This window comes from Bombus flavifrons, chromosome 13, assembly GCF_040668555.2.
Source record: "Bombus flavifrons isolate JBK064 chromosome 13, iyBomFlav1_principal, whole genome shotgun sequence".
In the NCBI taxonomy this organism is placed as follows: Eukaryota; Metazoa; Arthropoda; class Insecta; order Hymenoptera; family Apidae; genus Bombus; species Bombus flavifrons.
The window spans coordinates 8,716,992-8,730,911 of NC_138454.1; the positions used below are offsets into that span (position 1 = coordinate 8,716,992).

The 13,920-nt window shown below is 45.4% G+C and overlaps 1 protein-coding gene across 4 annotated transcripts in view; it reads left to right on the forward strand.

The window, feature by feature from the left end:
* Nucleotides 1–8,146: 8,146 nt before the first annotated feature.
* The window catches only part of sano (CABIT domain-containing protein serrano), a 144,325-nt gene continuing 138,551 nt past the window's right edge, over nucleotides 8,147–13,920 (forward strand). For 2 of the 4 annotated variants that reach the window (XM_069125402.1, XM_069125403.1), the window contains exon 1: nucleotides 12,268–12,707. The gene's annotated coding sequence lies outside the window, so the exon portion shown is untranslated. Of the gene's footprint in view, nucleotides 8,281–12,267; nucleotides 12,708–13,920 lie in introns of those variants that run through there. The other 2 variants (XM_069125404.1, XM_069125401.1) reach the window with 2 other exon arrangements.

The following is a 13,920-nucleotide window of genomic DNA, read 5'->3' on the forward strand; positions in this document are numbered from 1 at the left end:
TTCCGGCCAACGAACGATCCTATTAATAGGCTAATTGGTTCACCTAAACAGAGTGCGGACAAACGAACCCTACGAATATTTCTACCGTACCGGTTTCTCAACACCGAAAACCTGCATCCTACGACACACGTGTGACCGCGTGTAATTGGCAATCTTACATTCTCCGCTCCAAGCATCTAGCCATGTTCGTTTCAATTTTCCTGAACGACTATCCTCCGCGTAACTCGTCATGTTGCTTTCTCCTCGACAGGGAGTCGAGGCGCGACTACATTCTCCGAAGCGTTTTCATTAGTTCTGTCTCGGCCAAATGCAAATCGCGTTGATCATTTGTCCGGCAACAAAGGGCCGTTAGCGGGTTTTTATCTCCTTTTGTATACTGTTTTTTTTTTTTTTTTTTTTTTTTTTCGTTGATCCACGAGGTTCATAGACCAACGATGAAACATCGTTGCGAGTTTTCAACGACATTTCGATTCTATCCGCGGATAATTTCTTCGTACAAGCTAAAAAATGTAGAAAGAACAGCGTCTAAAAAAAGATATCACGCTCAACGATTCGACTTTTTTCTCCAACTTTTACGTAACATGGAGGAGGATTGGAAGGTGCTTAATCGAAGATAGAACGTGACGGATATTCATGGTACGGCTAACAAATTGATTATCCTTGAACCGTGGCCCGCATCCAGACAGTTGTAGAATGTGTTATTAAGCGGAAGAATCTTAGAAACTTCCGCGCTTAACGAATATAACAGACGTATTACACGATGCCGTGTTTCGACGTACGCTCGTTATTTACCATTGCTATTCAATCGAACGATGATCAATCTATCCGACGAAGCACACGGCTTTTCGAAAGGCATAGCCGAGCCATGCGTTGGCAAATTATCGAACCTTGAAATTAGTCGATGGTCGTTTGAAACGTGTTCGATGAAAAAACCTCGCCGTCTTTCTTTTCTTATTCTTGCCCTTTTTCTTTTTCTTGCGCGACAACCGCGTTAATCCTGTTTTCTACGAACGAATGATTCGTGGTTACTTTCTTGTAAGACACGAAATCGTTGGTAACGGGGCAAGGAATCGAATCAGCTTGCTGTTTCAGGGACGTGCATCGTCGGAGAAAGATGATTTTTCGTTTGTCTTATTAGAATTCATCGACCTCGATCGTTCGATCGAAAGAAGCCTCGAGTGTCTTTCGATTAGTAGTTTGCTCGTCGTTAATATTACGCAGGCAAATATTATATAATAAACTTTTTCCTACGTTCAACAAGTTTTTTTCAACGTTGTATCGTAACATTCGTACGTATCGTCCAAGTGTTTTCTAAACTTCGTAACGACGATGATGAGCATATGCCTGCAGGCTATGTAAATATTCTCGATGGCTACGACTCTCGTCAAATATTTCGGCCGATAGTTTGGCATTGACCTGGCTTTCGAACGCGACCGTGGCTGCTGCATCTTTCTTCCTAGAAATGCCGACGTACCAGCCACTTCGAAGAAATTTTTAGCAGAATCGAATTCCAATAACGAGCGTGGTATCCTTAGTCGGCAGTTTCGCCTTAAGAGACCATCAGATTAACACTGGTACGTACTCGAACGTGGCTACACTTTGCTTATGGTAAAAGTATCCTTGTACAGCTTGTCTAGAGATATCGTGCACTTTCGAAAATGGTCAAACTGGTAGTGTGGTATCTGGATACAAAAAGAAAAAAAAAGTTGTAAAGCTCGCAACTTGCAGTTGTCGTACGTTAAGTAACCTGGCTCGTACGTACGTGAAGTGGCGGGCAAGTTGAATTTAAACAACGGTACTATCGACTTATCGTTTCAAGGATGCTTAAGAATGCCGAAGCGAATCATTTTCCGATTCCCTTCGAGGGAAAATCCATCTAACGTCGAGAAAATCGATAAATAGCCCCGCAGAGCTCGTTTATCGCGGATGATAGGAAGCGTGCGCGTAGTTTGCACGATTAGATCTCGGTTGGAGGTTTAATTGCGACGACGGAAGAGTTCTCGCGTGCGTGTTGCGTGGTGGATGGCAATGCGAGTTTCGTTCCCGCGAATCGGCCTCACGTAAGCCAACTTAATTAAATAAAGGCCGCGTTCGTATTCGCAAACGAAACCGCGTATCGTAGAACGGTACTGCGTCTAAGTTATCGATTCTAAGTTTAACGATCCTTATTTCATCCGTTTCTAATTTGTACGTTAGCAGGGTCCGGCTCGCCGCGTATCATTTCCCGCCACTTAATAGTCAGCGCGTTCCATCAATCTCCTCGATAATTAGTAGTTCGTGTAATGACAGAAACCATTAGCTTCACGGTCACGCTGCACGGTGCACGTCCGTGCAAAACGTCGATAACGCTTCGGCTATTCTGTCTTCCTTCGTTTATAGGGCCGTACCCCTGTTCTTTTCTCATCGTTCGGAAACTGAATATTCGTTTGGAACCTCGAACGTGTTAGATATAGAAGGTTTTAATCGAAGACAGAGGACTTAAGTTGCCGAATCGATGCTACGTATGTTCGACGAGAAATATCCTTCGCTATCGGAGACCGTGCTACGCTCTTATCAGTCGTCCGTGTTATCTTTAGTTTGGTAATGCTTTTGATCGATAATTGAAATTACTTCGAGGACAGAAAGCGGCGAGAAAGTTAGCGAAGAAAGCGGTTGAAAATAATATAAATCAGCGACATTCTAGTTTATTCATAAAGGATATAACCTAACAAACACGAAGATGGTACCCCACTGGGGGTAGCCACCCACATGATAATCAAACAGCTAAAAAATTCTACCAAATGTCCAAATTGGTGAATGTGAAATATTAAATAAAAAAAAAAAATTCTAGTTTATGCCGAAGCTCGCGATATTCCTTCGCGATAAGAACACGTTCGATTGTAACTGCGTTCTTCCCATACGCGTTGTCGAACCATCGACGGCGAAAGTAGTCTCTGAAACGATTCCAGCGAGCCGCGTAACCAGCCACGAATAAAACCGAGAGCAAAGCTATTCTGTCTACTCTAACATCGATATTACAGAAATTTCTCGAAAGTTGCGTCCCTAAAGCTCGAACTGTTAGTAGAATTCTATCGCGCGTTGCGCAAGTCCACGTTAATTACCTAAAAAGCTAAGAAAGAGTTAGCTACGAGATCCGCTGCTTCCGTCTGGTCCGATCGACGCGCAACATCCGCCTGGATCGAGAAAAATCTGCGTTTCTTATCGAATTATCTTCTTCGCGGTTCTCGCTGCTTCGTTATTCGTTCGGTCATTTAGCTCGGCTATTCAAGGATCGATGTTCTTGCGCCGAAGTGTGTTCGAAGCTCTGTATCGATGAGACGTAGAAGCCACCCCGCTTGCCAGTGGCAAAAGGAGGCGAGGGAGAGATGGAAAAAACAACGCGACGATTTTACTCGGAATTCGGCAGAAACGATCAATAGATTCGCTGGGACGATCCCTCGGATTTTTTCTTTCTTCTTCCATTCGTACCGCTTTCCTGTTACGTACTGCCAAGCCTCACGTACTCCTCTTATTACTCACGATTTTCTCCAATTTTCCAATTTGTATACAATTCGTTTAGCGTACAATGCTATTCGCCTTTGAATATTTCCACGGTAATATCCATCCGTGTAGGTAAATCTCGCGAAAGAGTAGAAAGTCTGGAGTTGTACGCTATTCGAACACACCTCGGGCTGCTTTTTCACCAGGAAGCTCAGGAAGCCGATGTTGAAATGCCGCGAAATCAAGATGCAGCTTCCTTCTGCATATTCATCGGTGGTTTTTTCTCGTACACGGAACTCGCGAATCCGGCCGTATCATACAGGAAATTTAATCTTCGTCGCAGCTTCGTCCCTAAGGTTGGAACGTACGGCTGGGTAACTAGCTTCCACCGTCTGCCAATCAATGAGTCGGCTGTATTAGACAATTCTGCCGAGGATATTAAATGTTGGCTGCAACGAGGCGGCGAAACAGAGGCGAGGGGGAGGGGGAGAGAAAGGGCGAGGAGAGTCGCGGCGAGCTGCACGCTTCCGGAGCCGTGACTTCTGTCGGCCTCTGTAATTAGTAATTACAGGCGAACCAGGAACAGCAACAATATGATGTCTACACGGCGAGGAGGGATGCTGCGAGCAGAGATCGATGGGACGTCGATGACCTAACCGCGTGATTTTTTCCCCCTAAGCGATTCGTACGCGCTCGCCAGATATCGGAACAGCCCGGACGCGCATCTCGCGGTCTAAGCGTTCCGCGCCAACATCGCGTAGTTACGCGCGGTTACGCGGCAGATTATGCGCCGTCTGCGAAATTAACACTCGGGAGGAGGTTTTTAAAGCGGTTGCCGCCGTGCGTATACATAGGGGAACGTTTCTTGCCTTGAGCTCGTTTGCGTGTTGCGCGGGCTTATTGCGTAAGGAATGATTCGTAGGATTGGTTTTTAAACTCTGCGCACCGTATTGACTTGTGCGCGGCTTGATTGCGCTGAGACGGTGGTCGATTAAAACGACAGTACCCGTAATTAAGTATAGGAAGTTAGACTTTTACAATTACGGTGATCGCAGTGGCTGGACTGGAAACCGGGAACCACGAGCCTGTGGATTTAAAGCCTCTGAGGGATAATCGGACGTGTATTTTCTTCGCAATCGTAAATCGTTGGATCGAAAGCTCGAAAGATGGAGCGTTTCCTTCGGTGGATGACGATGGTCGGTTCGTATCAATGATTTCTTCGCGTCGAGGTCCTACCGGAATGCGCTTGATTATCGGTGGCCTTCCTTCGATTGAAATAGGTTTATCGTTGATCGTGCAGCGTCGTTTCGTATTACGAAAGTAGGGGGTAACGAAAATGCTCGGTTCGACTCGTCGCTTACCTTTCTGTAGCTGGCGAGTAAAAGAGATGCAAACGGTGTATAATTCATGGCGATTGCAGCGTCGCGGCATTATCATTTACGCAGCGAAACGAAAAGAAGAAGGAAAGAAGCGGAAGAAAAAGAAACCGGCGATCGCGCTGCCGGTATTTACGATATCGAATCGTAGCTGAGAAGGTTCGTGTGGCTTCGCGGCAACGCACGAAACGCTCTTTTTCTTTAATTAAGTGTAGGATGTCGATGAGATTGCCGGTTACATCCCCCCGGGCGTACAAATAGCGCAAAACGACCGACCTAATGTTTATATTAAACTTCCGGGGAGCATAGACATTTCGCCGTCAGCGATGGAAGAGATTAGTAAATCACTCGGCCGGTTAGAATCTAGATTACTCTCGCTAAACTCTCGCTATGTCACAAGAACTAATCTTCTAGGAAATGTTGTACGTTCGGTTGCAACAGCCTGGCTACTCGTTTCTTTGCAGCGTAATACGAGGGACATCGTGGTCGTCGAAGCGTTCCTTCACCTTCCTTTTCATCTTTTAACCCAGCGTACGTCGCACATTTTTCTCGTAGCTATTTCTGCCAGATGGCAACTCTTTGTTAATATTTGCATGAATATACAGATTTTTACGCAACTCGATACCGTCGATCGGTTATTAGCTTCGATAGGTCTACTTCGAATCGATACATTAAATTAACTTAAAAAAAACCAGTGAAATCGCATCTCCAAGGATGATACCTCGTTCAAGGACGTTATCTCTCGTAGATCGCTCTCGTATCAAGATTCTTAACGACTCGCAGTAATAAATATACTAATAAAACGATGGTAAACTCGCTCTTACGATGGCGATTCCATGAGATTAGAGGTTGACGATGAGACGCGTGTCATCGTTAAATAAATTCCTGGCAAGAGAAAGAAGAAAGGAACGAAAGGAAAGAAACGGAGGAAGAGGAAAAGGCAGAAAATATTCTTGGAGACGTGCGATCGATGCCGATGGAACGGCACGCGGTGTGCGTTCGTTTAAAATTTGCGAGCAGATTCGCATAAATAAATATTCGATACAGATCGACGCGATCGCGTGCGTCACAGCCACCGTGCAGAATTCAGCATGCGACAGCTCGTTAGTGACAGCTTCGGATAGAGTCGTCCGTGGTACGCGTCCGCAGAACCACCGGAGATCGTCATTTATCATTTCAGCGTATGACCGCGCGCGAAACCGCGAATCGACGTAGTAATTTCGCTTAGTGGCGCAACCACCTGTTGAACGTTCGATATCGGCGTTCCTCGTTTCCACGTGTCGCCAATGAATCGTTCGTCGAAGCAACCTAAATTGGTCGATCTGACACGAAATTTCAAGGTAGTTTGCTCTTTGAAAGGCCGGTAAACCGACGTTTTCATTTATAACACGGCGTTGAATTACACGGTGATGATACGTTGAATAACAGGAAAAGTCGCTAAACTATCAAAACGAAGAAACAGTAAACGAGGAAACTCGTAGAGTTGAAATACTATTAAAATCGGGACGTTAATAGCGGGACCACCTACGGAATCAGATATACTTTTACGATCCAACAATTCATCTGGCACTTGTACGGTGGTTACCAGGGTTGAAATCGTACAATCAGATACATTCGTTAACGCGTCGCTTGCCTCAGTCTTTTCCTCCTGACACGAACGGTGACCCGTACTTTGACCCGGCGAACATTCCCAACCAACATTCATACATCTCTCGCGATGAAAATTATGCGAGACTGGAACTGCTGGTAGGGAACCAGCAGCGAGTGTGTCAGATGGTAACGGGCTTCCCGATGACGTTTGAAAAATTAAGAAAAAGAAATCGGGGATGCAGATATAGGATGTGACAAACGACATCGCGTCACGGGTCGCGCGTTTCGTTCGAATCTGGTCAGAAGTGTCGCTTCCAACCATCGTTTTATTTTTCCTTCCTATCACGCTACGGATAATTAAACAACGGTGTCGTCGTCGCACGAAGCTAAGCGAGTTTTCGTCCGATTTTTTAGTCTCTGCTCGGCGAAATTTATCATTCGGTCGGAATTCCCGCTTAGTTGCAGAAGCTATCCTTCGATTCGATCAGATTTTGCACAAAACTTGCGATTAGATCGAAGTAGCAGTCGAGAACAGACCTTCGTGGCAAGTATCATTTGTTATCGTATAATCGACGCGAAGAGAGTCCATGAAAATGCAATCAATAAGGTGAATACAGCGATATCGAAAGATCAGGGCAATCGATCATCGAAACAACCAAATTCTTCATCTCTGTCAAGGTGGGGATCTAGGTGTTTCTTATGGTTGCAGTAAGGAAGTTTGCGCAACGATAGTTCCATGTTTCTAGCAATTAAATAGTTGGGTCGCATTTAAAGCGAAAAAATCAGACGCGATGGCGCGATGGACGGCATCGACAAGTCGTCTGAAATTGTTTGTACGAGATCGTGAAGTGAAAGGTATTTGTATGAGCCGTTCTTGAATAAACGCCGCTTGGGTAAACATTTCCTTCGAACGGAAGACGAAACTCGAACAAGAGAGTCCTTGCGCTGTCCAATTATGGACAATGACGGGGTTATCGAAGCGTTCTCGATTCGTCGAAAATAACGAGCAACGCTCGAAATCGGAGAAAGTCTGTGTAATTAATTCACATGGGAGTGAAGAGTCGGAGGTCGTGATTGTTGGTAAATTCGGAAGGGTCAAGGATCACGGGTCACTCATAGGAACAGGAAGTTTTATTGTGAGACGCGTAATATCGGAGAGCGTCCGACGAGAAACACGATTTCCTTTAAGCCGTGGCTCTCGAGCAACAGAACGCTGTTAATATATCCAGAGAACGAGCTACATGACAAACAGGTTTCTCCTCGTGGCGTTGTACAGTGTTAGGAAGCCATTGAAGCGAGCGGTGCCAAGTTTCTGTGGCAGGTGATAACGCGAAACCGAAGATTTTATCGAACCATCACGAATTTAGTCCTCGTTCGACGATCTCTTTTCCACGTCGTTTTCTAGAACCTTTAGATGATACGCAATTGGTATCCTATGGATAGAAACCTATACCTACGTTGCGAGCCAAAATTTTGAAATCGTTGCTTATTATATATAGAATTCGAGAATCTACAAAGAATCGGCTTAGAATTCCTCTAGATTTGGAATAACTTTTATTTAATTAATGGTAAAATTGAAAATCGTCGCCAAGTAGCGAACTCTGGTTTAGCTAAAAGACTTCTTCCCAGAAACTGTCGTTCGTATTCTATTCTAATCTCCTTCGATTTATAGGTGACAATGTCAAGGCCACGGCATATCACACCACTAGAGAGAAATCGAATTATTCGTGGCCCGGTGGAGGGTGAAACGGAATTACCATTCTAATTGGCAGCATGAATAACCATCCGTCGAGCAGCCAGCGAACAAATCGAAGGCGGAGGCGGCGAGGATCACGTGAGTACACGATTAACACGATTAAACACGATTACGGTAATGACGACGCTAAAGATCGGATATAACCAGAGAATAGCTGACATACACCTACTTAAAAAGTATCATGTACGTATATACCACGGTGGTTGAAAAACACAGCGACCGTAACGGGATCAAAATCAATGGACCACGGTCCTAACAGCGACTTAAAGCGGTGCATCGTGGCAACGGACCATTCTCTGTCACCCTCGCACGTAACGCCAGGGCATCCACTTTCTATGCAGATGGCAAAAGCCCGCAGGGTCAAAACTATTTTTCATCGAGTTTTTAGATAAATTACGGTTCCTTCGAGATTAGCGCAACTTTGGTCCGACTCGGTGGCCCCACCACGTCTCCCTCCAATTTCTCTTACCTGTTAGATTCTTTTTTCGACCGTTGCTCGAACGTACGTGGCGTGCCGTAGATGTTAGCGCAGGGTGTGTTCGAAGAAAAGATTTACAAATCGTGAAATTGTCGGTGAAGTATACGTTGCTCTGTCGGAAGCTTTGTTACAGTTAGAGCGGGTGATTAAAAAAATGAAGGATTTATTAACGTGTGAAAATACCAGCTTATGGCTCCATAGTACTTTATTCGATACACGAGTTAACCGTAAAAGCAGGTAGATTTTTCACACGAATGTAGCATCTTCCAATTCATTTGTACGATTTTTACACGAATCGGAAGTATATTCAGCGTCAGCTGACGAGCGCACCTTCTTCTTCGCCTATCTCATCCGCGAGACATATTTGCAAGATTCGTGGAAGGAGATTGTAATTACTCCGGCTCGGAAAGATAGGATATTGCACGCGTAATTTATTCACGATGCTTTTAACGACTCCAATCCGCACTAATGCGTCCGGAAAGCGTCGAGTAGTTTGCGTAATGGTTCGGAGGTGTCTCCGCATTTGCATGAACCGTGATTTTACCAAACAACCGACGATATTGCTTAACGTCCTTTGCACGTACGATTAGGATAGCCCGAGCTTCTTTCAATCTTTCCACCAATCGTGTATTAATTCTACCGCGGTATCTTAACGACGCTTATACGTAATTAAACGAAGAGAGTACGCAGTAATGGTCAAAGTGAAAATCGATCGTTAGGAATCCGAGGTTGCCTGTCTCCCCTCGCTCAAGCGATACAAAAATTGACTCTCGTTGTATTTCACGTTGATCTGAAAATAAACATTTGCGCAAAACATCTACCTGATACTCCAGTTATTCAACGACCGTCGATATTTTGATCTGTTCGGTACAAGTTGTATATTTTAATCGTCGATGGTTAAACTAGCGTTCAACGAGATGATTATCTTTCAAATTTTCCCAAATTGCGCGGTTTGAAAATTTTAATTAAATAGGAATGTCCGCGAGATGTGTAGATCGTCTTGGAAAAGGTCGTTTGCTGGTTCTCGCCCGAGGAGAGGTGGCTGGAAGGCATAGAGTGGCTGGTAATATACCGTTCGGTGTGTTTACACGCAGGCACGAAAATTGTGGGGAAAATGATGATGGTAGGCGGTCTGTTCGGCCGAGGCCAGGTCGTGTCACAGAGAAGTCAGCATCCACGCCTCCCTAACGATCGAAATTCATTTCCATAATTATCTCACGACCGCGGATCGCCGTGGTTCACCGTAGGGAAACGTTCGGCCTGATTCATAGCCGGAGACATGCCTATTCGTGCGAACCGCGGACGGAAGTTCGAGGTTAAATTCCACGAGTCTGCGGGCTCGTTATCGTGCTCGTTAATAAGTCGACAGGTATTTCTTAATGGATTCGTTATTACGTAATTACGTGGCGGACGATGTCAGAGTATTTCGAACATCGGCCGACAATTTTCTTTCCCTTTCTCTATATCTTATGCGCTGTAAATTCTTCGATCGGTTGATCGGTAAGGGGAATCTAGGAAAACGTGGATCGATACGAAACGAATACTTCGAACGGTGTTAAAAGCAAGCGAGAAGGGTAGAACGCAAGAAGGGGATAATTAAAGTATCGAATGGAAAAGAGAAAAATACAGGGTTCTCGTTGAAGGAGCCGGTTTCGACGAACTGCGGAGAATTTCGCTACGTAGCCTGATATATTCGCGAAACGTGTCTTACATCGCAACGCTTTTCCACCTTGTCTCCGTGTTTCTTGTTTTAATTGTACGTGCGAGAGAAGGAGAGAAAGAGAGAGAGAGAGAGAGAGTCGAACTCGCCGGAATCCCCCGGTGTTCATTCGTTATTCGCTTGGCGGAAAAACAGCGAGGATTTACGTGAACACCCGCGCGGTATGGTGCACCTTGTGTGCGTGATCAATGTCCCACGTACATTTACATATCCGCAAACCCTCATGATTGCAAATGTACTGTTTAGCGTGTTGCCGTACCGAGTGTGAATCTTTTCTCTTATTTTTTTTTCTTTCGTTTTTTTCTTCCTTCTACCGATCACGCTCTTCCACTCCTCTGCGTACGTAGGAACGACCGTGGCCGAAGCTGAACGTGGCACGGCGAGAGTCTGTATCATCAGCCATAATGTCGGTTTTTCATAACGGGTGTGTAACACAGTCTTAAATCCTCGCTTCTTCGATCCATGGCCATGCACATTAAATTCACCGAGGACGCCAGATTACTTATAATTAAACCTCCCGAGCAACGCGCTCGCGCGTCTCTCGTCGACTCGTTCGTATATGCGTGTCTAAAGCTTCTCGAAAGCGTCAGCCGTCTCTTTTTTTCTTCTTTTTTAGCCTCACGGTCGGACTGGTTGTTTGCAGTATGTTACGCGTAAGATGCGGTAACGTACTCGCGTAACTTGTACTCCTGCGCGTGCTCGTTACGCCTTCCACGACGAATTAACACGGAGGATCAACGCCGTGCCGGATGGACATCGGCCACTCAGGAAGTTTCTTCTTGTTTCCTCTGAAGCTCCATCGATGTCTGTGCATAAATATCGCGATAGTTTCACATTACTCGGATAGACTTAATAAGAACTGAAACTTTTCACTATTAGCGGACTATTTTCAACGATTCCTTTCTTGGCGGTCTAGTGGAACGTTAAACACTATAGAAGTGTTTCATAGCACGTTGTATTTTATATCGTAATTTTTCCACCAACAGAGTACCTTCGATAGCTGTCGTGACGTAATTCGCCGAATGTTCGATAGGGGAGTTTGGCTCGAGCATCGATCAATTCGTCGCGTATTTTCATCCCTGTTGAAAATTGGACTAGGATGAAGAGACAAACGGCAATAACCGCGACCACGACATCGATTACGAGTATCGTTCGTGGCTGTCGCGATTTTATTAGCGAATGCGCGTGCAAAACGTGAAACCAGTTTCTCTCCGTAGGAAGGCTTGATACCGATACGCGGCAATATTTCTACAAGGTAATACACTTAACGCGATGCGAGATCAGCCACAAAAAGCACGGTTAATGCAATAATGCTACGATTAAGGCGATTATTCGAACGTTGATGCAAATTCTCGCAAGTACCATCTTCGAACGACCCTTTACCTCCGTTCGGGAAATGCTATCGATAATAGCGATCTAAACCTACCGTTTTCGCAGAAGCAGGCGCGAACGAGGAAACCGTCGTACGATCTACCGCCAAAAATGTCGAGGTTATCGGTTTCCTCTCTGGCGAACAAAACGAAACGAATTCCGGCAGGCGCGTGCACACCACCGAAACGCGCGTCGGAACGCTCCACTCGACGGTATCAACGCGCGAACGCGGCCATAATGCACGCTCACGTAAGGTACAGCCGAGTTCTTCATTATCGTCAGGGGTCTAAATTGCGTGGGCGTACCTATACCTTGGTACACGTTACTTACCTTGATGTACTATACCCAGTACCTGTACGCACACGTTCGTACAGAAACGTACGGACGCGCGTTCGTTCGGTACGCGCACACGTCCGCAGCCACAGGTTCGAGCGGCGAACGAAGCCGAACTCGGTCGAAACAGGCCGAACGCCTGGAAGCCGGTTGTCGCGCTCCTCGCCAGATGCGACGTCGAGTCAGTACCGCGTCAGTCCTCTAGCGGAATTGGTCAGTGATCTGTGTCAGAGCAGGGCCAGTCGTCACTCTCCTTTTCTCCCTGCCGGTTACTCCATCTCTTATTCCACGTATTTTCGTTCGGCTCACGTCGAAATACGAAACGGTGATTTCACGTGATTTCCTCGTACTTGTCGCCTCGAATCGCGCGGACGCATCCCCTTTACGTGGTTGGAAACCAACACATATACGCCCGGTATCTACGTACGTGCAGCCGAAGAGTTAGATACATGTATATATAGATATACATACGTACAGTAGATATACGGTAATACAGTGCCACAGTGGAGTTACCAGTGGGGAAAACAAAAATTAGTTTGCAAGCGGACGTGCCTCACGGCGACCGTCGTTCACCACGTTCTGGATCGGAGGCAGTGGTAGCAGGTGAGTGGAAAGTTTTAGTAGGATATCGTTTTCGTAGCGACGCGACGTGTCCACTGGACCTTATGTCCCGCAGGGCCAGCTTACTTGATCGGGTTTCTCGGAACTTTTGGCGATTAATAGGGTAACGGAACTTTCCGTGTTCGATCGAGAAAACTGTACGTATTTCTGTTCGAGGTTGAGTGATTGTACGTCCTGGAGACCGATCGTGTTTTTATTACTCGATCTGTTAAAGGTCGTCGTACGGTAGATAGATTCGTAATTACACGGTTATTGATATCGCGAATTAATATTTTGCTGAGAGAATCGAATCGACGTCGCTGCGATTAAACGGTTAAAGTTTATTTGGTGGTCGGACAAATGGCGTTCCATTTGCATCGAAACTAATTTTCGTAACGTAGCTTGTAAATAAGCAACGCGCGTTAATTTCCGTTGTTATTACGATCAACACCCCAACGCGTATTTACGTCTCACGATTACATTCATTGTGAAATACGCGTTCAAAGAAAACACGCGTTCTTCTGTTTACTACGTCGAATTATTACTCCGCTATAGAAAAACATTTCGACGAATGGTAGCAATGTTTACCATTCACGAACGAGACGCGCGGTGATCTGTTCCTTCACCGCTGCTCGTATACATTTCAAAGCAAAAACGCACCTCGAAGTTTCTTTCTGTCTTGACGTGCTCCGAAACGTTCTACGCGCTCCATTTGTTAGCATCGTCTGAAAAAATGGCGGTCAAAGGGGCAGGGATTTCTCCCGCAAGGTGATCGTAAACCGAGACTGGCGAGCCATCGTTCTCCTCTTCTTCGTCTCTCGTTTTTTTCCCCTTTTTTTCCTGATCCCTTACCGTTAGTGGTTCGCCCTAAGGACGAGGAGCGTGTCGATCGGCGTCGAAATTTATACTCTCGAATAGCTGCATTCTGCAGTACCTGTATTCTCGGACGTCCGTGTTATCGAGAGTACCTCGGTTCACCGAAGTAATCTTGGCTTTAGAATACTCCAACATTTCCAAGAGATATTTGTAGTTTTGAACAAATGTTCTTCTATTAGGTTGTCCGAAATGTTTCTTTCGCTTTGTAAGGAAATGGTAGACGCACAATGTTTTTTTGTTTTGTATTGGTTTATTGAATTATTCACGAACATAATAATAGAAATGGAACGAAATGGATCGTAGTTGATTCAATAAAATAATATAAATCAGAAATTGTTGT